The sequence below is a fragment of the Neofelis nebulosa genome, chromosome 4 (genome assembly GCF_028018385.1).
Source record: "Neofelis nebulosa isolate mNeoNeb1 chromosome 4, mNeoNeb1.pri, whole genome shotgun sequence".
Taxonomy (NCBI): Eukaryota; Metazoa; Chordata; class Mammalia; order Carnivora; family Felidae; genus Neofelis; species Neofelis nebulosa.
In genome coordinates this window covers 24039879-24065420 of record NC_080785.1, presented here as the reverse complement: position 1 = coordinate 24065420, position 25542 = coordinate 24039879, and the positions used below count along the sequence as shown (strand labels likewise).

The window sequence follows — 25542 nt, the reverse complement described above, 5'->3', positions numbered from 1 at the left end:
ATGGCCTGAGAGTGAGAGAGCAGAGCTGAGGAGAAAGTGGTGGATTGAAATTTTTTTTGGTAACGGTTCTGAGTCTAAAACTATTTTGATTAAACTAAATAATTTAAGACATGATGTGTATGATCCGCAGTCTCCTCTTTTCCAGCTATATTCTGCAACAGTTCAATTAGCCGTTTTCCTTCTTGGACATTGGACACTTGGACGGCGTTAATAGCTGGTGATTTCCTATCCTTTTCTTTAAGGGTCTATCAATAGAAATGTATTGGTTTGGAGCCCAGGATTTTTTGGGTTTTTTTTTTTTTTTGGCTCAGAACCTATATTAAGGATGGAGACAGAGGGTCTAGAGCTGGTTGAGTTTCTCTGAGTATAAATCAGACTTTTCCTTAAAGCCTTTCTGAATACTGCAGAGCTGTCATTGAGAGTTAAGTAACCTGAGGCTAAAACTGGCTTCATCTTCCCTATAAACTTAATCTCCTGCAGTGCTCCATGTGAACCCTTTTGATCACTCTAACAGAGTTGATGCTGTTGACTACCTTTTTTTAGAAGCTCTTCCCTTGGCTTCAGTTATGACTCTTCACTTGCGGCTACCATTTACTGGATACTTTACTCTCTGCCCGGCAGCTATCTCATCTCATTTAATCCTCATCACAACTTTATCAGATGAATATTATTCTCTTTATTTTACAGATGAGAAAATACAGGCTCAAAGAGAATAATTAACTTGCTCAAGGCTTTGCCAATCTGTGATGCCTTTGGGGTTAGTGAGATGCCCATAGCAACAGTGGGAGGCTTTGCCACACTGCCAGCCCCCTCCTTCTCTGACTGTTCTCCCATGTGAAATCTGCGTAAGTTATTGCTGCTGCTGTTAAGACCACTCTGCAACCTTTGGGATCTCAGAATCTGTTCTCAGAGAGAAGGCCTAAACCATCATACCTCACATCCCTGTTTACCTCAATCACTGTCTGACATCCAGGAACCCATTATTTTCTAATACTCATTCCCTGCCACTCTCTTCGTCCTCTCAGCTAATCCAGTTCCCCCAAATCTCTCCACCATGTCCTCTACAACTTCCCCCTCCATTGTCAGTAAATCCCCATGTAGCATCAGCCTCTAGCAGCAAGATCAAGCTACAGGGGCAACAATGGGGGCCCTGTTCGTGTGGCACCTGGTATCCAGAACTGTAATGGTATAGCTCAAGCTGCAGCATCTCCTGCTTGACGTTAGCCATCACATCTTTGCCAAGCCCATTCTGTGTGTGATTTGGGGTGCTCTTTTTAGCCGTGTAGTCCCAAAGCAGCTTTTCCGCTCTGAGAGCTGAACCATGGAGCTGAGAGTTGTTAGAGGAAATCAGAAAACCAAGCAGATCGATGTCACTGTGAATTCATAATTGTCAACCTCGTGTGCATAATCAGCATTGCCTAACAATATTACACATTTCTGTAGTAGGTTCACTTTCCTACTCACTGCAAATGACTATTTCAGGCCATCTCTATATCCCGTCTTTCATGTGTTCTTTTTAAATCAGTGATATGGCTTATACTTTAGTATAAAAACAGAAGGCCCCACCCCCAAAGGAAATGCCTTCATCTTTATACTTCTCAAATTGACAAACCCACCTGCAATTGGGGCTCATCTTTTTCTCCTTACCTCCTGTTGGATAGAGGAAGCATCCTTCATTCTGCCAGAGACCTGTCTCTTTCAGGTGCTCTTACCACATTCTCCCGTCTTCTTAAAGAACTTTTTCCTTTGATTATTTTCTCTTTCTACTAAAGCCTTTCCTACAGTCTTCCAATTTGTGCTAATCTCTCCCATTTTGAAAACCCTGTCCTCTACCCCCCATATCTCCTTTCTGCTTCTATGCTTTCTATTTCCTTTCACAGCTAAGCTTCTTAAAGGGGTTTTCGTCACATACTATATACAGTTTTTCTTTCCACAAACTCTTTAACCCACTCCTACCTTAATGCTCTGACCAGAATAAGATCTTCTTGCTAAAGTTGCTAATATCCATCAGATTGGGAAACATGGTGGTCTGATTTTTCAGTCCTCATCAAGACCTCTTGGTAGGTCTTACCCAAACTTCTTCCCCAAACACTTTCCTCTCTTGGCTTCCACAACACTGCCCTTTACTGTTTTCCTCTCACTTCTCTGGGTGCTCCTTCTCAGTCTCCTTTGTTGGCTTTCTCCTTTATCCTGAGCCCTCTGTTCTTTCCATTGTGTTTTCTTCCTAAATCATCCACATCATTCCTATGCCTTTAAGTATCATCTACATCCCAACAACTCCCCAAATTATTTCTTTAGCCAAGATCCCTCTCCTGAATGCCAATTTTGTGTGTGTCCAAATGCCTACTTGCGGTTGCACTTCAAAACTAACATGAACAAAGTGGGTATTTTTATCTTTCTGTCTAATTCCCAAAATATATTCTTGTTTTCTTACGTTAGTTAAATGATGTTTACATTGTTTTTTCTTTCTTTTAAAAAAATTGTGTTTAATTGCACAAGTAATGCCTAAGTATTTTCTTACAAAATAATTCAGTCTAATGAAGCAGAAGTCCTTCCTTGGCCCTCAGCAAGTCTCACTGCCCTCCTCAGAAGTGACTCCTGCTATCAATTTCTTTCTTGACTTTTTTTTTTCTGACCTTACATTCAGAGTTGTGCATAGAGAAATTTGTAGTTTTATAATAACTTGTACATAAATAAAGCATACTATATGTTTGCAGGTTGTTTTTTTTTCACTTGGAGTTCTTTCCATATCAATATACACAGATCTATCTCAAGTCTTTTTAACCCTGAATTGACTTCCAAAGTCCATACCATTGTTCTTTATTAAATCATTCTTCTGTTGATGCACATTTAACTTAATATTTTTTCTTTATAGACAGTGCTGTTGTAATTACCTGTATGCATTTTTGCGTGTGTGCATGTGTAAATGTTTCTCTAAGGTAGATACCTAAAAGTAGAATTCTGATGTTGAAAGATATCTACGATTTCTTTCTTTCTTTATTTCTTTCTTTATTTATTTAAATTAAAAAAAAATTTTTTTTTTTTCAATTTATTTTTGAGAGAGAAGCAGAGCATGAGCAGGGGAGGGGCAGAAAGAGGGGCACAAAGAATGTGAAGCAGGCTCCAGGCTCTGAGCTGTCAGCATAGAGCCCGACGCAGGGCTTGAACTTGTGAACTGCGAGATCATGACCTGACAGAAAGTCGAACACTTAACCGACTGAGCCACCTGGGCACCCTGAAAGACATCTACATTTTAACAAAATTTTTTTTTAATGTTTATTTATTTTTGAGAGAGAGAGAGCACAAGCAGAGGAGAGACAGAGAGAGAGGAGGACACAGAATCCGAGGCAGGCTCCAGGCCTTGAGCTGTCAGCACAGAACCTGACGCGGGGCTTGAACTCATGAGCTGTGAGATCATGACCTGACCCGAAGTCAGACACTGAACCAGCTGAGCCACCCAGGTGCCCCTACATTTTAAACTTAATGCTGCCTTCAAAAATGTAGTACCATTTTACACATCAATTAACTATAAACAAGATAACCTTTTCACCACATCAGTACCAACCACTGGATTTACATCTTTCATGAGGAAAATCATTTACTGTTTTTATTAGCATTTTTTCTGCTTAACAGTATTTATGAGTGACTACTATGTGCCGAGTGCTAGGGATACAGCAGTGAATAAATTAGAGGAAGATCTCTGCCGTCTTCATGTTGGCTTGTAGGAATTCTTTATGTTTTGGATATCAATTATGTATATGTTGCAGGTATTTTTTTTCTGTTTTATTTCTTATTGACTTGTGACTTTATGATTTTAGAAGTTTTTCTAAAATTTAAAAGAAAGAAAGGAACACTTAGGTGGCTCAGTTGGTTGGGAGTCCAACTCTTGATTTCTGCTCAGATCATGATCCCAGGGTTGTGGGATTGAGCTCCAAGCCCCATGTCGGGCTCCATGCTAAGCTTGAAGTCTGCTTAAGATTCTCTCTCTCTCTCTCTCTCTCTCTCTCTCTCTCTCTCTCTGTCTTTCTCCCTCCGCCCTTCTGCTCCTCACCCCCACTCACTTGTGCATGCTCAATCTCTTGCTCTCGAGAAAAAAAGTTTTTACATAGTCACATTGGGCATTGTTTTACATAGTCACATTGGGCACTGTATGGCTTAAACATTTTGTGTCTTAGAGTGGCATTTTCTACCCCAGGCTTATAAACAAATTATTTTATATTTTCTTCAACTGTTTTTTTTTTTTTTAATTTTTTTTTTCAACATTTATTTTTGGGACAGAGAGAGACAGAGCATGAACAGGGGAGGGGCAGAAAGAGAGGGAGACACAGAATCGGAAACAGGCTCCAGGCTCTGAGCCATCAGCCCAGAGCCTGACGCGGGGCTCAAACCCACGGACCGCGAGATCGTGACCTGGCTGAAGTCGGACGCCCAACCGACTGCGCCACCCAGGCGCCCCTCTTCAACTGTTTTTATGGCTGTGTTTATTATATTTTGGTCCTCAGTCCATCTGGAATTCATTTTGTTTGTAATGTAAGATAGGGATTATTTGGTTGTTTTGTTGTTGTTGTTGTTGTTGTTGTTGTTTTTTATTTTGAGAGAGAGAGAGAGGTAATCCAAAGCAGGCTCTGCACTTTCAATACAGAGCCCACTGTGAGGCTTGATCCCACGAACTGTGAGATCATGACCTGAGCTGAAGTTGGATGTTCAACTAACTGAGCCACCCAGGCACCTCGAGATAGGGACTACTTTGTGATGTAAGATAGATCTATTTGTCCCAAATAAAATTTAATATTTTACTCTTTTGGGTTTGTTTTCTATGTTTTTCTCTTTAACTTGTCCTTCTTCACTGTTCTCATTTCTTTACTTTTACCTAGACACATAGAAGTAACTTTTGATTGAAGACTGTTTAACTCAAGAATGGCACTAAAAATTTGCCATCCTTGTACTAAGTGCTTGTAATGAGTAATTCATAGAAGCACTTGCTATTGTAGCAAATTTTACATATTTATAAGCATAATATGTTTGTTCTTGTTTAGTGGATATAGATTTATGTTTTCATAGAATTTGGAGCCTCGATGATACCTCAGATGCACATCCTATGCAGCAGTGGTCTACAGAGGAACTCCCCTTCTGCAGTTATACTAAGTTGGAAAAATGTGTGGTCCTTTTCCAATATGACACCTTATTTTTTTTAAGTCATTGCCAGGAACTGAATACATAAGAGGGAGAAGGAGATTATAGGAAGAAGAAATTTTGCCCTCATTGCATAATTGTGTGCATTCACATTTCATTTTTTTTGTTTCTATCTTCCAAAGGTAGACATTACCTGCTCTAGGTTAAAGACAGACTTCTCTTCCTACCAGGTAAATAAAGTGTCTTCTTCAATAAAATTGTTGGATAAAGCTTGACTGAGTCTAGTCTTGGGTGACTCTGCTTTGGGAGACAGAAATAGAATAGGAATTTTTATTATATTCATACCTATTGTTTGTATAAGGAAGAAAAAAGGTGATTGGTCTAATGCTAATTCCTTTTTAGGACCTTTGCTGGACTATATTATAGAAACAGGGAAGCACCTTTACTACTTCTGAATACTTCTCTAATAATCTCCCCTAATGTATTGTGAACTACTTTTGTGCAAAAAACCTTTTATGTGCTGTGAGCTAAACACTGCTAAGTGGTAGGACTATTAAATCAGCAAAATATCATTCTTGCTCTCAGGGAGAGGGTAGGGAATCTAGATATGAAAATAAATAAATACAGTCTGATGTGATATGAGCAATACTGGAAGCAGGAATCATTGCAGTGTGAAGAGTTCAGTATTGAAATGGGGTGTATCACCTTGGGAAAAGTAATTGGTTGCCTACCCAACAGGTTTCACAATGTAGCAGAACCTTTTTGAAATTTCCATGTTCTAGTTTTACAAGTTCTGAAATTCACATTTTTAGTACACTTAGAGGTCATTCACTTCTTAGGCTCATTCAAAACAAGCTCACAAGAGACGTGTATGTAAAACAAAATGGTAATTTCTTAGATGTAGAATGCTCACGCTGATGTGATATACATGCCGGCAGAGGATACTCTGGAAAATCTACCTAGGAAGTGTAGTTAGAGGCAGTTTATTAAGTTTGGAATCCTTTAGGTCCTTGCTACTCAAACTGGTCCATGACCAGAAGCATTGACATCTCCTGGGAGCTTGTGAGGAATACACAATCTCAGGCAACTCTGGTTCTGTGTTAGTGTGTACCCACCAGAACCTTAGTTTTTTATTCATTGTTGTGTAATACTGGCTTAGCAGTTGGTCTTATTTCATGCTTCTTTTCTGAAACCTCAGAGTAGAGAGGCAGGAAAATCATTTTCCGGTTTTTTGGAAGGGTAGGTATGTATAATAAAGCTTGCTACAAGACTTGTAATAAAATACTTGATAGACACAGAGTCCTAGAAACACAGATGAGCACAGATACACAAAAACAAACACATCCAGAGATCCCTTACATGAAACAGAACCCCTCACACCCCTCTACCCAGACCCTTCGTACACACAGACCCATACCCACACCCACAGAGAGACTCCATAGGGAGTCCCCAACAGTTACCCACAGAGATACCCCTCACAGAACCACGTACACCCCGGACCCACCCCCCAACAGAGATACACACATGCACATTGACACTCAACAAGTAATGCTAAGAACTCAAGATTTTCATGAGACTTGAGTAGTTTTTTCCATATTTTGAGGAGAAAGGACAAGTATACTCTTTAAGGTACTTTTAACTGAGGCAGAAATGTAGCAAAAAACAGACAGACTGCCGTTGGGTCTGCACAACCGTGAATGTTACAAAGCCATTTTTATTTGAATTCCTGTTTCTGGAACTGCTTGTTCCTGGGCATCATTTTCAGTTTGATGTACTTATCATGCTTGGATGGAAAAGTCATTCTCTTATTATCTCTCAGGAGTTTGCATCCTAGGTTGCTGGTTAAGCAGAATTCCATGTTCAGTTCCACTTGGTACTAACGGACACGCTCCTCGATGCGTGAATCTGCCCAGGATTGGAAGATCCAGAAACACTGCACCTACATGGAGGACTCATACTGAGTCCTCTGTGGGTGTGTGGGTCTGAAGAATGTAGGGCAGAGAGGGAAAATTATGTTAAAACTAGAAAGAGGTGTAATTTTGGTCTTATTCATAGTATGGATTTGCATAAGACCTGTGATGAAACTTAGGATGACTCAGGGGGATAATTTAGTTGTAAGTTAGAAGATTTTTAAACTATGCTGATATTGGCAGAGGATGGCACGTTGATTGTGTTGGTTGATAAAAGAGATGACTGGTATCAACATAGCCAGATTTTTTAGTTCCTTGGGCAGCATTCTGTGAGAAGAATCTTGTTAGGGAAAAGGAGACTCTGACACGTACAGCATGTTTCTGCCTAAATACTTGAAAGTTTCTATCACAATAAGGGAGTTAGGCACCAGAGAGACATTGCTAGAATAGTTTTACAAATGTAGGTTCCAAAAAGATAAATATTTTTCTCTTGCTGTCTGGTACATGTACATGTTTTCATTTGACCAAAAGCCTGTTAAATTTTTTTTCAAGCATATGGAAGAGTACCGAGAAGATTGAACACTGCCCAATTTAACAAATGTTAGAATTTTGCAAAATTTTCTGTAAATACTTTTAAAGACCTAAAACATTGTAGATAAAATCGTAGAGCCTTTTGTACTCCTCCTCTATTCCCTTTCTTTTCTCTTCCTCCATCACAGTGGTAAATGCTGTCTAAACTTTGCTATTTATTATTACCCTTCATGTTTTAACAGCTTTGCTGTATATTATCAACATCAATTGTACGTCAATAATATATAGCACTGTTTTGTGTGTTTATAAACTTAACATAACGTGGTACTATAGAGTAGATACTATTCTGCAACCTACTTTTTCCACTCATCTTTATTTTGAGTTTTAACCAATCCAATACGTGTAGATTTTCTAGTTGAGTCCTATGTAGTGCTTCATTGTGTGACTGTATCACAGTTTACCCATTCCCTATTAATGTTTTCTCTCTCTCTCTCTTTTTTTTTTTTTGAACTGGGGTGAACATCCTTAAATCATGTTTTCTTACCATGTATAATAGTTTCTCTAGGGTATATATCCCATAAGCAGAATTGCCTAAGGTATACCAACTTTACCAGACTCTCCCAAATTGCTTTCTAAAGTGTTTTTTGGGGGGCGCCTGGATGACTCAGTCGGTTAAGCGTCCAACTTGGGCTCAGGTCATAATCTCACCGTTTGTGGGTTTGAGCCCCATATTGGGCTCTGTGCTGACAGCTTAGAGCCTGGAACCTGCTTTGGATTCTGTGTCTTCCTCTCTCTCTGCCCCTCCTTCGCTCATGCTCTATCTCTTGCTCAAGAATAAATAAACATTGGGGCGCCTGGGTGGCGCAGTCGGTTAAGCGTCCGACTTCAGCCAGGTCACGATCTCGCGGTCCGTGAGTTCGAGCCCCGCGTCAGGCTCTGGGCTGATGGCTCGGAGCCTGGAGCCTGTTTCCGATTCTGTGTCTCCCTCTCTCTCTGCCCCTTCCCTGTTCATGCTCTGTCTCTCTCTGTCCCAAAAATAAATTTAAAAAGTTGAAAAAAAATTAAAAAAAAAAAAAAGAATAAATAAACATCGGGGCACCTGGATAGCTCAGTCGGTTAAGTGGTTAAGCGTCTGACTTCAGCTTAGGTCATGACCTTGCAATCCATGAGTTTAAGCCCCACATTGGGCTCTGTGCTGACAGCTCAGAGCCTGGAGCCTGCTTTGAATTCGTTGTCTCCCTCTCTCTTTCCCCCTCCCTTGTTCATGCTCTGTCTCTTTTTCTCAAAAAAAAAAAAATAAAAAAAAAATAAAGTGGTTCTATTAATACTTGTTTTCTGTCCTTAATAATATGTGGTATTGTCAGATATTAAACTTGTGGCAGTCTGGTAGAGTTGTGAAATGATACCTCATTTAATTAACATTTCCTTGGATATTAGTGGGACTGAGCATCTTTTAATATGTCTGTAGTCCATTTGGATTTCCTTATTTGTGAAATGTCTATATTCATACATATCCTTTCTCATTTTTCTTCTTATTTTTTTAAAATGTTTATTTATTTTTGAGAGAGCGAGAGAGCGTGAGTGGGGGAGAGGCAGAGAGAGAAGGAGATAGAGAATCCTGAATAGGCTCTGCTCCATGAGACCCTGGGATCATGACCTGAGCTGAAATCAAGACTCAGAAATGCAGCCGATTGAGCCACCCAGGTGCCCCTCTTTTCCTATTTTTCTTTTGGGGTCTCATTGGTTTTCTTACTGATTTAGAAAAGTTCTTTATATATATTTGTTCTAATCCTGTATCAGATAATTGTGTTGCAAATAACCTCAGGTCTGTGGCTTGTCTTTTTTACTTAGTATGACTTTTATACAGAAGTTAAAATATGTAGGGGCTCCTGGGTGGCTCAGTAAGTTACGCTTCTGACTCTTGATTTCAGTTCAGGTCATGATTTCACAGTTTGTGGTTTCAAGCCCTGCGCTGCATTGGGCTCTGCACTGACAGGGCTCGGAGCCTGCTTGGGATATTCTCTCTTTGTCTCTGTCTCTGTCTCTCTTTTCCCCTTACCCCACTCATTCTCCTGCTACTGTGTGTGCTTTCTCTCTGTTTTTCTCTTTCTCAAAATAAATAAATAAACCTAAAAATACATATATAAAAAAAGTTAAGGGGTGCTGGGTGGATCAGTCAGTTAAGCATCTGACTTTGGCTCAGGTCATGATCTTGCAGTTGGTGGGTTCGGGCTCTGCGTCAGCCTCTCTGCTGTCCGCACAGAGCCACTTCAGATCCTCTGTGTCCCTCTTTCTCTGCACCTCTCCCGCTTGTGTGCATGCTCTCTCTCTCTCTCTCTCTCTCTCTCAAATAAGTTAATTTTGAAAAAAAAATTTTAAGTTCAAATATGTAATGTAAAATCGATCATTTTTTTTCCTCCATGTAGTTTGTCCTTTTTGATTCTTGTTTTAGAAACTTTTCCCTATCCTGATATGAAATGCTACTTTCACTGTCACACATCCTCTGTGTCCATTCTGTTTCTGTGTTCTGTATTATGTTCCATTAGTCTCTTTGTTGATTTCTTTACCAATATCACACTTTTTTTTAATTGCTAGAACTTTATAATAACTCTTACTTTCTTTGGATATGTTCCTCCTAATGTATTTAAAACTTTTTAACACCTTTATTGAGGTAAAATTTACATAAGATAAAGTTTACCCATTGTAAATTACAATTGAATGGCTGTTAATACATTTGTAGAGTTTTTTTTTTTCCCCCATTATGGTAAAAAATAAACAGTAAAACCTTGGTTTGCGAGCAGAATTCGTTCCGGAAACATGCTTGTAATCCAAAGCACTTGTGTATCAAAGCTAATTTCAAGAACCATTGGCTCAGTTGTGATCATCTGATGTTTGGTGTCACATACTGCTTCTATTGCAAGATATCGCTCATTCATCAAGTTAAAGTTTATTAGTAATGTTTGCTCATCTTGCATAACACAGAATAAGTTACTTGCAGTCTGAGGTTTTACTGTATATAAAACATAAAATTTACCATTTTAAGGTATATAGTTCAGCAGTTACTAAGTATATTCCCATTGCTGTAGAACTATCACCACCACTCATTCCTAGCATTTTTTTAATCTTCCCGAATTGAAACTTCATCATACCCATTAAACTCCTCATTCTCCTATCTCCCCAGCCCCCAGCAACCACTATTCTACTTTGTCTCTATGAATTTGACTACCCCAGGTACCTTGTACAAGTGGAATTGGATAGTTTTGTCCTTTTGTGTCTGGCTAATTTCACTTAGCCTGTTATCTTCAAAGTCCATGCATGTTGTAGCATGTGTCAGAGTTTCATTATTTTTTAAAATTGAGTAATATTTCAGTGTATGTATGTATGTACAACATTTTGTTTTTCCGTGCATTCATTGATGAACACTTGGGTTGCTTCTTTTGTCTGTTGTGCATAATGCTGTTATAAACACGAGTATACAACTACCTGTTTGAGTTGCTGCTTTTTTTTTTCTCCAATTTTTTTTAATGTTTATTCATCTTTGAGACAGAGACAGAACACGTATGGGGAAGGGGCAGATAGAGAGGGAGACACAGAATCCGAAACACGCTCTAGTCTCGGAGTTGTCAGCACAGAGCCTGATGCGCGGCTCGAACTCACCAACCTGAGCTGAAGTAGGATACTCAACCGACTGAGCCACCCAGGTGCCCTGAGTTGCTGCTTTCAATTCTTTGGGTATATGCCCAGAAATGAAATTGCTGGATCATATGATAAGTCTATTTCTAATTTTTTGAGGAACTACCATACTGTTTTCCAGAGCAGTTATATATTAAGTAATCTCTATACCCAACATGGGGCTCGAACTCACAACCCTAAGATCAAGAGTTGCATGCTCTTCTGACTGAGCCAGCCAGGCTCCCTCATCATTTTATATTTTTACTAGCATCATACAAGCATTCTAATTTTTCTACATTCTCAACACTTGTTTATTTCTTTATTAGAATAGCCATCCTAATGGGTATGAAGCGGGTAGAGTTTTAAAATTACACCATGGTCCAATTTAGGAATAGTTCTGTTTCCCCCAGAAGTCCCTTTTGCCCATTTGCAGTCAATCACTGCTCCCAACTTCTCCAGGTAGTCATTGATTTGCTTTCTTTATGTATTTGCCTTTTCTGGAGGTTTCCTATAAATGAATCATACAATATGTGTCTTTTGTGTCTGGCTGTTTCACTTAGGGTAATAATTTTGGAATAGTTTATTCATGTATCAATAGTTTTTTCCTTTTTTATTGCCAAATGGCATTCCATTGTATAGATATACAACATTTTATTTATCACTTTACTAGTTGATGGATGATTCTGGATTATTTTCAGCTTTTGGCTATTTTGAAGAATGCTGCTGTGAACATGGATAAGTCTTTGTATGGATGGATGTGTTAGTTTCTCTTGGACAGATATCTAGAAGTGAAATCGATGGGTCATGTGTTAAGTTTATGTTTAACTCTTTAAGAAAATGGCAAACTTTTCCAAAGTGATCATACAATATTACAATGCTACCAGCAGTTTATGAGTATTTCATTTTCTCTACATCCTTGTAACACTTGGTATTGTTTTTTTTTTATTGTAACCATTTTAGTGGTTATGTAGTGCTATGTTATTATAGCACTATATCATATAGTATTTGTGTTTCTCCATGACTGGTGATGTTGAGCATCTTTTCTTGTGTTTATTAGCAATTTGTATATTTTCTTCTTTTTAAAATTTTTTTTAAGTTTATTTTTTTGGGGGGAGGGAGGGAGAGAGAGAGAGAGAGAGAGAGAAAGAAAACACAAGTGGGGGAAGGGCAAAGAGAGTGGAAGACAGAGAGAATCCCTAGCAGGTTCCACACTATCAACGCAGAGCCCACCACAGGGCTCCAACTCACAAACCATGAGATCATGACCTGAGCCAAAATCAAGAGTTGGATGCTTAACTGACTGAGCCACCTAGGTACCCCTTTATATCTGCTTTGGTGAAATGTCTGTTCAGATCATTTGTCCATCTTTTTTTGTTGTTGTTTGTTTGTTTTTGATCTTTTTTTTTTTTTTTTTTTTAATTTATATCCAAATTGGTTAGCATATAGTGCAACAATGATTTCGGGAGTAGATTCCTTAGTGCCCCTTACCCGTTTAGCCCATCCCCCTCCCATAACCCCTCCAGTAACCCTCAGTTTGTTCTCCACATTTATGAGTCTCTTCTGTTTTGTCCCCCTCCCTGTTTTTATATTATTTTTGTTTCCCTTCCCTTATGTTCATCTGTTTTGTCTCTTAAAGTCCTCATATGAGTGAAGTCATATGATTTTTGTCTTTCTCTGACTAATTTCACTTAGCGTAATACCCTCCAGTTCCATCCACGTAGTTGCAAATGTCATTTGTCCATCTTTAAATTGGGTTGTTTTCTTCTTAACTGAATTGTGAGAATTCTTTCCATAGCCCGAATACAAGCCCTTTTTCAGATACATGATTTGCAAATATTTTTTCCTAGCGTGTCTTTTCATTTTCCTAATGATGGATTTTGAAAAGCTAATGGTTTTAATTTTGATAAAGTCCAATATATTGCTTTTTAAATAGGTTGTACTTTTGGTGTTATGTCTAAGATTTTATTTTTTTTTAATTTTATTTTAGAGAGAGAACATGAACAGGGGAGTGGGACAGAAGGAGGGAGGGAGGGAGGGAGAGAGAGAGAGAGAGAGAGAGAGAGGAATATTAAACAGGCTCCATGCTCAATGCAGAGCCTGACATAGGTCTCCCTCCCATGACCCTGGGATCATGAGCTGAAATCAAGAGTCAGGGCTTCTCAACCAACTAAGCTGCCCTGGTGCCCCAAGTCTGAGAAATCTTTAGTTCAGATTCACCAAAATGTTCTCCTGTGTTTTCTTCTAGCAGTTTTATAGTTTCAGATTTTATATTTGGTCTGTGATCTATTGTGGTTGACTTTTGTGTCTGGGGTAAGATATGGACCTAATATTTTTTTCCTTTATATAGATATCCGGTTGTCCTAGCACTTTGTTTTTTTGAAAAGACTATTCTCTGCCTATTGAATTGGCTTGGTACTATTGTTGCCTATCATTTGTCTGTAGATATGTGGGTGTATTTCTGGATGTTGTATTGTGTTCCAGTGGTCTGCTCCTTTATCTTGATGCCAATACTATACTCTCTTGATTATTGTAGCTTTAGAGTAAGCATTGGAATTGGATAATATAAATGCTCCTATTTTATTATTCTTTTTCAAAATAATTTTGACTATCTTAGGCCTTTTTAAATTTCCATACAGGGTGCCTGGGTGGCTGAGCCTTCAGCTCAGGTATGATCTCACAGTTCATGAGTTTGAGTCCCACATCGGGTGAGCTCAAGCCCCACTTTGGGTAAACACGAGCCCTGCTTCTCTCTCTTTCTTTCTCTTTCTCTCTTTCTCTTTCTCTTTCTCTCTGCCCTTCCTGGGATTCTCTCTCTCTCTCTTTGCCCCTTGCTCACTTGCACCCCCCCCCCCCAATAAATAAATAAATAAATAAATAAATAAATTTCCATACAAATTTTAGGATAAGCTTGTCAAGATTTTGGTAAGGATTATGTCAAATCTATAAGTCATTTTGGGAGAATTCCCATTTAAGTGCTATTGAGACTTAAAGTCCATGAACATGGAACCAAACTTTTATTTATTTATTTATTTTAAAAAGGTTTTTTTTTAATGTTTATTTATTTTTGAAGGAGAGAGAGAGAGCGCGCGTGAGGGGCGGCGGGGACAGAGAGAAAGGGAGACAGAGAATCTGAAACAGGCTTCAGGCTCTGAGCTGTCAGCACAAAGGCCGACTCGGGGCTTGAACTCACGAACCGCGAGATCATGACCTGAGCTGAACACTTAACCGACTGAGCCACCCAGCTGCCCCATATGGAACCAAAATTTTAAACAAGCCTTTTTTTTTTTTTTTTAAACCAAAGAGTACTCTATATCATGTGAACTTAAAAAGAACATTTGGATTAATTTCTGTATATTTCTGAGAGTTTTAGGGATACTTAATTTATATAAGCACTTACTAGTCTTTAGGCCAACTTCAGTAGAACTGCTTTAAAGGATTTTATATATATATATATTTTTATATATTCATTCATTCATTCATGTATTCATTCATGCATGCATTCATGCATGCTTTAGCTCATGACCCTGATATCAAGAGTCGCATACTCTATCAACTGAGATAGCCAGGTGCCCCTAGAAATTCTTGTAGATATAAGTCCAAATCTTCAAAGGTATACCTATTTCAGTGTGACTCCAAACCAGCAAGCCTTTTTATGGCTTAACTATGGATGCAAAAGGCATCCGCAAAGAGGATGCAAAAGATGCAGACCCCTTTAAGAGCCAGTGTTACTGCCAAAAATAGCCTAAGCATTTTTTGTTAAGAACCTCCTTATGACAAAGGACACGAAAGACAAAGATACAGGAAAACAATGGCTTTTTCTGGAAGGCTAAGGATAACTAACTAATGGGTATCCGAAAGCAAATTCATGACAGTTACAATCCAAAGAGCTAATTCTTACAAATGTTTTTCTCCTGCTAATCTGAATTTGGAAAAGAAGGTACAAGGAGAAGTTCACCATCTTCTCCTGAACCGACAAAACCCCCAAATCCAGGAGACTGACTTTGGTAAGAATTCTTACCTTTTGCTGGCCTTTGTCAGTTGCTGGAGTATTTTTAGCTATAGTCTACAGGGCTTGTGGGGTGTCCCAGCTGTTCCTTCACGGTCACTAAAACTAAAATAAACTAAAACAGAAAAAAGTCCTTTTTCCACTATCCTCTTTGGCTTTCTGGCTGGGACCCTGTAAATTGGACTGACAAAAGACAGATTAATAAGAGCAAAGTACACAGGGTTGTTTATTTAATACAAGTTTTACATGAGATGAGAGCCTTCATAAAGAAATGAAAAACCAAAGAAATGGTTAAACGTGAATGTTTTTGTGTTAATTTTGATGAAGAGTGGAAAGTTGTGGCAAAATGTTCTAAGACAAAAGGGTCTGAGCTAAGGGTAATAAGCTGGGGAAATTTAGCAAGGCCTTAATATTCATTATGTCAAGGTGCCATATTTTGGGTCAGCGTGTTCTAAACCTCATCAATAATGATGGTAAATCACATAGCTTGATAATGATGATATCCAAAAGTAATTATTTCCAGTTTGAGTATACCCATTAATGTACATAGCTAATTCTGGATTCTTCTTCTTTTCTACCTTTTGAATTATCATAGTTATTTATCAGTTTTATGGTCTTTATGAAGGGCCTTTTGGGTATTCCAGAAATTGATTCATTTTTTTTACCACTTCCATCAGGGTAATGTCTTTAAAATTCTTCTGTTGGTTAGTGGACCCACTTTTTGTTCATTAGGTATTTGGCTTGCTTTTGGTGGATTTTCACAATTTAATGCTAGCACATGATAGGTGCTTAATAAATGTTTGTGATAATAGAGCTGAACCCCATTGTGAACCATTGATTTGTAACATACTTCTCTCCCCTTACCAGCTCAAGTACCTCTGTCCCTTGAATGAATGTAACTCCTGATGCAGTCACACACATGAAAGCTTAAGTATTTTCAGCTCTTGTATGTAATATTCTTGGTTAGATTCTCTGTCAGATGACACTAGTGATTAAGCCTTTGGAAAGAGCCCAAGAGTTTTCAGACTCTCTGGCTAGACAATAGCAACAACAGTGGGTAGTATACACTGACATGATGATACCTGGCAATTCTAAAGCAACACTGGTTTTATACAGGAGCATCAGGTTAAACCAGTTAAGACTCCTTAGGCTGAAAACCTACTTTGTAGATTTTATAGTTTTATTTACTTTTTTTTTTTCCTCCAGAATTGTTTCCTTAAATATGTAGCAGAGATCATGGTAGATACGTATTTGTACTCAAAGATTGAGATGCTCAGCAAGAGGGCTGTTGGCTTAAAGGGAGCGAGGACAATGAGTATTTTGGGGTTCACAGTTAGACTCTTGAAGCCTCTGTCCCTATCTTGGGGAAAAAAGGAAGGGCACCCTAGGAAGGTTGGGACCTTGCCAAGATGTAGAGCAGTATCAAAGAATACTCTCTTTAGAGCACTTATAAATTTGAATTAGTTCTTACAATAGCACTGTGGTAAGCAATTATAGTTTACTAATGGAAAGGCCAAATAAAATGAAATTCAATTAATGTTTGTTAAATGTCATTAAGCACTCTACTTAGTGTTTGTCCAAAGCTCCAGAGCAGGCGACTATAAATGCAAAATCCAAATGCTGCATTTTGCCAAGAAAGCATTTTGGTCTCTGTATCTGTAAATATAAATACTTCCTGAATTATAAGATTATAGTACAGAAATTTTCTTTAGTAGAAATTAGAATGCAAGTGTTTCAAAATATACTTATTTAGGTCTTTATGTTTCATGAATTTTCAAGTAAAAAGTTGGAATTAGAAAAACAAGAAACAAACTTAACTTATAGTTGTATCTTTTTTAGTAAAGTGTTATGATTTAGTCAAATCAAACACAAGGTAAAAAACTGAACTTGAGTTCTTGTTCTATAATACTTCAAACAAATGCTTATTTGACTGAATCATAATATGAGCACTTCGTTAAAAAGTATTACAGAATACGAAGTCAAGTTTCATTTTTTACCTTATGTTTGAAATGTTAGTATAACATCTGAATGACGGTGTCTTACAGATAAAGCTGGTGTCCCAGTGGAAATTGAAGGAGGGAGTCAAGAAATAGCTTTGGAAATTATTATGAAGGTCCTAGTCATAATGGTAGCTATTCTTAGAACGATTGTAGGGGGTCAAATGAGATATACTTGGACACAAAGCACCGTTAATAGGAAGAAGAAAATGTTGGTAAATTACATTATTATCCTATAATTATTATTATTAATATTATATATAATTATTATTATATTATCCTATAATAATATAATTTTACCTTCGTATAGCTCTTTATATTTTTTAATCCAGTTAAATCCATCATTTTATTTGGTACTGGAATAGAGTTTGAATATACTAAGTGACTTCTTAACATAACATGTTAATTTTAGGGATGCTATTACTTTTTTTTTTTTCCTTAAACTATGATTAAAAATACTAGATACTTTAGGGGCACCCAGATGGCTCAGTTGATGGTTAAGCATCTGACTCTTGATTTCGGCTCAGGTCATGATCTTCCAGTTCAAGGGATTAAGCCCTGTATTGGGCTCTGTGCTGACAGTGCAGAGCCTGCTTGGGATTCTCTCTCTCCCCCCTTTCTCTCTGCCCCTTCCCTATTCATTCATTCATTCTTTCTTTCTTTCTTTCTTTCTTTCTTTCTTTCTTTCCCTCTCTCTCTCTCACTCTCTCTCAAAATAAATAAATAAATAAACTTTACCCCCCCCCCCATACACACAAACAAAAACCAGATACTTTACATTTAATTATTTTGTACTTGATTGGTACATTGCTAATATTTTTCAAAGAAATATCAATTTTGTTGAAACTAGAGCCCAAGTGTTTTAATTTTCTTATCCTGGTCTCTGTTGTACCATACTACTGTAAAACGATCAATCTTCATTAAGTCCTCGGTCACTTTTTATTTAACCTGGCCAAAAGAATGTTCTCTAAGAGCCTTATTTCAAAGATCTAATTTTGTACAGAGATTTGAAGGCAACGTTATAGCTACTCTTCTGTTTTCTCTGAGCTAGGTCATAGGCTAAGGAGGGGAAGAGAGAAAGAGTTCAGAAGTTTGAGTAAAATCGTAGAGGCACTTGGGTGGCTTAGTTAGCTAACTGACTTCAGCCAGGTCATTATCTCACAGTTCGTTAATTCGAGCTCCACATTGGGCTTTCTGCTGTCAGTGTGGACCCCACTTTGGATCTTCTGTCTCCCACTCTCTCTCTGCCTCTCTCTCTTTCAAAAATAAATAAACATTAAAAAAAAGAAGATTAAAAAACCCACAAAAACTTTTAAAAAAGGTGAGTAAAATGGTGAAAATTTAAAGTAGTTTTTTGTGGAGTATGAGCAGGGTCTCAGAATTAATCAGACAGTGTAGAATTAAATTTTCTAGTAGTCACATTTTAATTAGTTAGTTAATTGATTTTTAAGTAGGCTCCATGCCCAATGTGGGGCTCAAACTCATGACCCTGAGATCTAGAGTCACATGCTCTACCAACTGAGCCAGCCAGGCATGCCCCATAGTAGTCACACTTTTAAAAGTAAAAAGAAGTAAAATTAATTTTAACAACATATTGTATGTAACCCAACAAATCCAAAATGTTATAATTTCAATATGTAATCAATATAAAAACTGAGATATTTTGCCCTTTTTTAGATGTAGTCTTCAAAATTTATTATGTTATGTTTTGGCAGCACATTTGATTTTGGACTAGCCACATTTCAAGTATCCATCAGCTACAAGTGGCTAGTGGCTATCTGTTGAAAAGTGCAGTTCAAAAGTAAGTAAAAAGTAATACATTTTGAGCTGCATAGATACTGTCATCTGTTATTTACATGAATATATTATTTTTTCTAACAGTCCTTGAGGATAAGGCAATTTATTTGCTAGACCTGGCTTGATGAACTCAAGGGAAGTTGACACATTAAAAAAAAAAAAAAAAAAGTGAGATCCAGTTAGAAAGAAGTTTATTCTACAGGAGGAGGCGGTGCCAATACTAAATTTAATACACCATCCTATGTAGATACATCCACCTTGTCATATGAAAGCTATGTACAACTGTATATATCCTTTAAAAGTATAGAAAAGGTTGGGGCGCCTGGGTGGCTCAGTCGGTTAAGCGTCCGACTTCAGCTCAGGTCACGATCTCGCGGTCAGTGAGTTCGAGCCCCGCGTCGGGCTCTGGGCTGATGGCTCAGAGCCTGGAGCCTGCTTCCGATTCTGTGTCTCCCTCTCTCTCTGCCCCTCTGCCGTTCATGCTCTGTCTCTCTCTGTCTCAAAAATAAATAAAAAACGTTAAAAAAAAAATTTTAAAAAAGTATAGAAAAGGTAGTATACTACATACAGCACTCTGTATCTTGCTTTTTTCCCACTTAATATACCTTGGAGCTGCTTTGTTGTTTTTAAAGTCTATATTATATTCCATTGTATGAATGTACCATAATTTATGTAGCCAATTTGCTATTTATAGTTGTTTTCAATATTTTGCCTTTAGAAACAGTGCCATAATGAATATCTTTGTATATATGTGTTGAATACGTATGTGAATATCTGTAGAATAAATTCTTACAAGTGAAATTTCTGGTTTAAAAGGTAGGTATACATTTCTTATTTTATAAATATTGCCAAATGCAATAGAAGTTATACTAGTTCACACTCTAAACTAGTAGTGTGAATAAACTTTTTCTGAAGTAGAACTGATTCTCCGAACTGAGTCTTAGTAGAAAACAAAATTTATAGATTTAAAACATTTTAGGGGTGCTTGGGTGGCTTCAGTTGGTTAATCACAGGTCTTTGGCTCAGGTCATGATCTTGTAGTTTGTGAGTTCGAGACTTGCATCAGGCTGTCTGCTCTCAGCACAGAGCCTTCTTCGGATCCTCTCCCTCTCTCTCAGCTCCTCTCCAGCTTGTTCTTTCTATCTCTCAAAATAATTAAATAAACTTTAAAAAGGTGTTTTTATTGTGCTATTCTAATAGAAGAGGCATAGGTAACCCCCCCCCCCCCCTTATCTTGAGATGATCCTCTTTTTTTTTTTTTTTTTTCTTTTAATGTTTATTTTTGAGAGAGAGAGACAGTGCGAGCAGGGGAGGGGCAGAGAGCAAGGGAGACACAGAATCCCAAGCAGGCTCCAGGCTCTGAGCTGTCAGCACAGAGCCCGATGCGGGGCTCAAACCGACAAGCTGTGAGATCGTGACCTGAGCCGAAGTCGGAGGCTTAAATGACTGAGCCACCCAGGCTCCCCTTGAGGTGATCTTCTTGAGCCACCTCAGAGGAACCCCTCAGGTTCCAGAGTATAGATTGAAAACACTGATTGTAATCCAGCTCCTCTTACTTTATGTATGAAGAAAAGGGTTCCAAAGAGATGGAGCTATTCCTCCAAGACCTCCTAAAAGGAGAAAAATAGGAAAAATAGGAATGGCTCTGAAATGTATATGAAAGGAATTTCTTAGTGTTCTCTGTAACAGACTGACCTCAATTAATGACTTTTAAAGAATCAGACCTCTTAAAAATAGCGCTTGGTGTTTGATTTTTTTTTTCATAAGCTTCATGGTTAGTGGAGACCTTAGCAGCTCCTGGCGTTGGAGTAGAATAGGGAACTTGATTGATGATGGGGGGGAAAACCAAGGGAGAGTCCTTGCCTTCACGTTTCTTTTTTTTTTTTTTTTTTTAATTATTTTTTTTTAGAGAGTGTGAGCATGAGAGAGGGGCAGAGGGAGAAGAGGGAGAGAGGAGAGTATGAGCAGGGGAGAGGGGCAGAGGGGGAGAGAGACAGACAGACAGACAGACAGACAGACAGACACAGACTGAATCTTAAACACACTCCACAGAGCCCAAAACGGGGCTTGACCCTACAACCTTGGGATCATAACCTGAGCTGAAATAGTCAAGACATTCGACCAGCTGAGCCACCCAGGTGCCCCTTTGCCTTCATATTTCTAATGTGGCAACAACTGATCTGAAAAGCAAAGGGGCAAAGACTCAGCTGAGGAGGATGAGGTGGTATAGGAGAAAAAAATCTAGAGTGCCTAGTCCAGTGCCTGGTCCATTGTAGCTGCTAGTTATGCTAGTTCTGTGTTAGTGGAAGCATAGATTGGTCTAGCCATTTTGGAAGGAAGTAATCAGATTATACATTATGTGTACTCCATGATCCAGAAGCTCTTTCCCTAGGTGTATATCTGAAAGAAATTCTCACACAGTACATAACTGGTTGTTCATTATGGTGTTATATGTTTATGGAAAATGTACTTGTTGTCCTTCTCTTTCCCTAATGATGGGTAAATTAGGATAGATTTCTACCACTAAGAATTATCTAGCAATTTGAAGCAGTGGACTACATGTGCATAGGCAATGTGATGTCTTTTAAAAACATGATGCTGAATAAAACAAAGAAACAGACTGGGATATGTAACACAATAGCATTTATATAAATTAAAAAATGCATTAAGTGAAACACTGCATAGTTTGTAAGAAGACATGTGAACACGTAAATATATTACAGTGACTGCCTAAATTGAGGGCTAAATGGGAGTGGGATAAAGGAGAATAAATAAAATAAAAATATGTAAGTGTAAAACTTCATTTCTCTAGTGAAGTGATGTTCGAAGCATCTACTAGTTGACTAGGAGGATATCTACAGACCACTACCCTGTGTCTCCCATTGTTATTACCTTTGGGAATAATTCTTTCTTTCTTTCTTTCTTTCTTTCTTTCTTTCTTTCTTTCTTTCTTTCTTTCTTTCTTTCTTTCTTTTTCTCTCTTTCTCTCTTTCTCTCTCTGTTTCTTTTTCTTCTCTTTTCTTTTCTTTTCTTTTTAAATGTTTATTTATTTTTGAGAGGGAGAGAGAGAGAGAGAGAGACAGAGTGCAGGCTGGGGAGAGGCAGAGAGAGAGGGAGACACAGAATCCGAGGTAGGCTACAGGCTCTGAGCTGTCAGCACAGAGCCTGATGTGGGGCTTGAACTCGAGCTGTGAGATCGTGCGTGACCAGAGCCAAAGTTAGACGCTTAACCAACTGAGCCACCCAGGGTCCCCAGGATAATATTTTCTGATAATAAATTAGCGTTGGAACATTTTTGTTGTTAATCTAGCTATACTTAAAGTGAATGTTTGGGGTTCGCGTTTCTGAAATCTTCCTCTTTTTTTAGCCTTTATTTCCTCTTCACTTTTTCTGTTACTATATGTTCTGTTTGGTTGTTACTTAAATACAGAATATACTAGCCTCATTGTTTATATCTCATTTAGATACTACGTATATTACCAGCACTATATGGTGTCATTCTTAGAAGATGATACTGATACTTAGTGATGAGTCATATGAGATATTTTTCAGTGTCCTCTTAGATAATGGCTTTTTTTTTTTTTTTTAAATTAAAGGAAGGGAAAAAATACTTGGAATAAAGAACTGACTAGTTTGATCCATTACCCTATATAAAACTTATGTTATTTATCTTGCTTTTCCTAAGAATCTCTGTTTAGGACAGATAAAAGTACTGACTCCTAGAGAGTTCCCTGAGGTAGCAGTAAGATCTTGGGTAGAATATCATATAAGAAACAACACCCCTTACCTTTTCGCAATTTTTGTTGCTAGAACTACTCTTCTTTTTGTAGGTCACGAACTTTTGAGTAGCCTGAGTTTGGGGTTAGCCTTAATTGAGATTTTGGTTGTTAATGTGTACCACCCAGTCCGGTGCTCCAGATTAGCAACTAGAGAAAGGAGCTGTGATGGAATTAAAGTAACCTTGGCAACCATTATAATGTAAATGAGCCTTCTTGGGAAGGAAGTTGAGAGCGTGGGCACTTGTTAGGGCATTCCTTTTAGCTTTTCAAGTAGAGCGGACTAGCATTTTGCTATTTTAAAATCCTGGTGTAGCTGCTCCTCAGACACCGTCAGATCAAGTTCTGTGCCATTCTAGCCTTTTTGAGTTTTCTGAGGAGCTAATACCATGTTTTAATAAGTATATAAAGCAAAATGAATCTCAAAATGATGTGCTGATGCTCTTCATACACGTGAAGACCTCTTTTTCCTTTGCTAACATTGCCTTTTTCTCATTGCCTTCTGCCTCTAACATTGCAGCAGCTCTGCCCCAAATCTCTGATGCACAAAGGAAGCCACTTAAGTTTCCGGAGAAACAGTGTGGTGTATACCTAACAGACCCTGTGGCCAAGATTTGGCTTATGATAGAACTGGTAATGCCAAGGCTACAACTTAAGCAGTATAAAAGAGACAAATCCTCGGTTTCAAATCTTAATTTTTTTGTTTTAGCCTTTAGGCTTTAAGAAAAAAAATTCTTAGGGGCGCCTGGGTGGCGCAGTCGGTTGGGCGTCCGACTTCAGCCAGGTCACGATCTCGCGGTCTGTGAGTTCGAGCCCCGCGTCAGGCTCTGGGCTGATGGCTCGAAGCCTGGAGCCTGTTTCCGATTCTGTGTCTCCCTCTCTCTCTGTCCCTCCCCCGTTCATGCTCTGTCTCTCTCTGTCCCAAAAAAATAAAATAAACGTTGAAAAAAAAAAAAAAAAAAAAAAAAAAAAAAGAAAAAAAATTCTTATATGTTTGGAGTTTTAATGCAGGCTTACTCTTTGTGGATTTAGAGATTGGATGATGAGGGGAGTAACAAAAGTGAAACCAAAATTATGACCAAACTGGGGTTGAGTTGCTAAATTAAGTACTATACTTGTTTACTGCCTCCCTGATGAGTCCAGTGGTTTTAACAAAACTTGTGAGTGAAAAGCTTGGGTTTCTTATTGAAGGTTAACCATTGTTATGCTGTTGGTGCTGAGCAAATAGCTTCCATCAGCCTCGGTTTTCACTTTGTAAAGAGTGAAAACAAGGACTCTTTCCATTATGGGGAAATATTTACAAACGGAATAAAATAGAACTAGTGGTATGATCAAGGATATCATCTGATGTAAGGTAAATTCTAAAATTTAGGGTAATATGTCTCCCATATCCTCCATAGCTTCTTTCAGTTAAGGCTTTTAAAACATATTATTAGTTCGGGGCTCCTGGGTGGCTCAGTCAGTGGAGTGTCCAACTTCGGCTCAGGTCATGATCTCATGGTTCGTGGGTTTGAGCCCTGCGTTGGGCTTTGTGGTGACAGCTCAAAGCCTGGAGCCTGCTCAGGATTCTGTGTCTCCCTCTCTCTCTGCTCCTCCCCTGCTCACACTGTCTTTCTCTCTCTCTCTCTAAAAAATAAATAAACATTAAAAAAAATTTTTAAAGAAAGAAAAAAATATTGTTATTTTGATTTTTAAGTCTTCTTCCGCCAACCTTACCATTTTGTTGAGTTGTCATTCAGATCAGCTCAGATACCCTTTTATAACAACTGTCTTTGTTGGCTTAGCCATCCATCAACAGGTTAGTTGATCTTGAAGTTCAAATATCTGAGCATTTATTATATGAAAAGCTTGAAACTGTGTGCATGGAGAATAAGTTTAAAATATGTAAAAGAATAATTCCTACCCTTTAATAGTCATTCAAATACTTGGAAACAACTCTAAATGTTCCTTTTCCTGCATCAGAGCTTCTCTGTGGAAATCATTCCTGATTCTCTTGGTCATTCTTCATATGATTTAGTTTGCCAGCCTTGTCACCACCTTCCTGGTTATCCTTTTCTAGATTTATTATATATGGTTAGTGTCACCTGTAAGAGGTCATATACTGAATCATGATTCTAGGATGTTGCTTGACCTGTTGCAGTTTTCTTCTTTGTACAGGTCACTGTACTGTTATTTTATTAATTAAGTTCGTGTAGGCTTTTTAAGCTGAAACCTCATAATGAAGGCTCATCTTGAACTTAACACTCAATTGTTAAAAAGTAACAACAGGTCCAAAATGGAGTCACTTGTACTAGGCCCACCTCACCAAACCAAGATTTAATTAATATTTAACTTAATTGCAGTTTTGACCTTCCCTAGGAATGTAATCTTAACTGGTCAGTCTGGAATTTCCTAGCCAGCACCAGTAGGGTTATCCTGCTTCATAGACCCTGATTTTCTCCAAAGGAAGGTGACCTTGCCAGAAATAATTTTTTCACTAATGACTTCCTTTTCCCATTCCTTCTCAGCCTCTGAAAACCTTTCCTTTTCTGTAGCTCTTTGGAGCTTCTTTCTATTTGCTAGATGGGATGCTGCTTAATTCATGAATTGTTAAATAAAGCCAATTTGATCTTTATTGATCTTGAATTTTTGTTATTTAACACAACTAAATTCTCAAGTAATGATCAACTGATGTTAAAATTAATTTCTTACCAGCATTATACTTTTTTTTAAATAACTAT

The 25542-nt window shown here is 38.1% G+C and overlaps 1 protein-coding gene and 2 long non-coding RNA genes across 4 annotated transcripts in view; 2 read left to right on the top strand and 1 right to left on the bottom strand.

Moving 5' to 3' along the window:
* AHCYL2 (adenosylhomocysteinase like 2) overlaps positions 1 to 25542 on the top strand; it is a 170957-nt gene that overhangs the window by 5399 nt on the left and 140016 nt on the right. The gene's annotated exons all lie outside the window — the stretch shown is intronic.
* The window catches only part of LOC131509003 (uncharacterized), a 33809-nt gene continuing 12781 nt past the window's right edge, over positions 4515 to 25542 (top strand). Inside the window, exon 1 of the long non-coding RNA XR_009260251.1 lies at positions 4515 to 5363. This is a non-coding gene — a long non-coding RNA (uncharacterized LOC131509003). The remainder of the gene's footprint in view (positions 5364 to 25542) is intronic.
* Positions 6830 to 22980, bottom strand: LOC131509001 (uncharacterized). Its single transcript, XR_009260250.1, has 2 exons — positions 22834 to 22980; positions 6830 to 7115 (listed from the first exon to the last, which is right to left on the bottom strand). It is a non-coding gene; the product is annotated as an uncharacterized LOC131509001 (long non-coding RNA).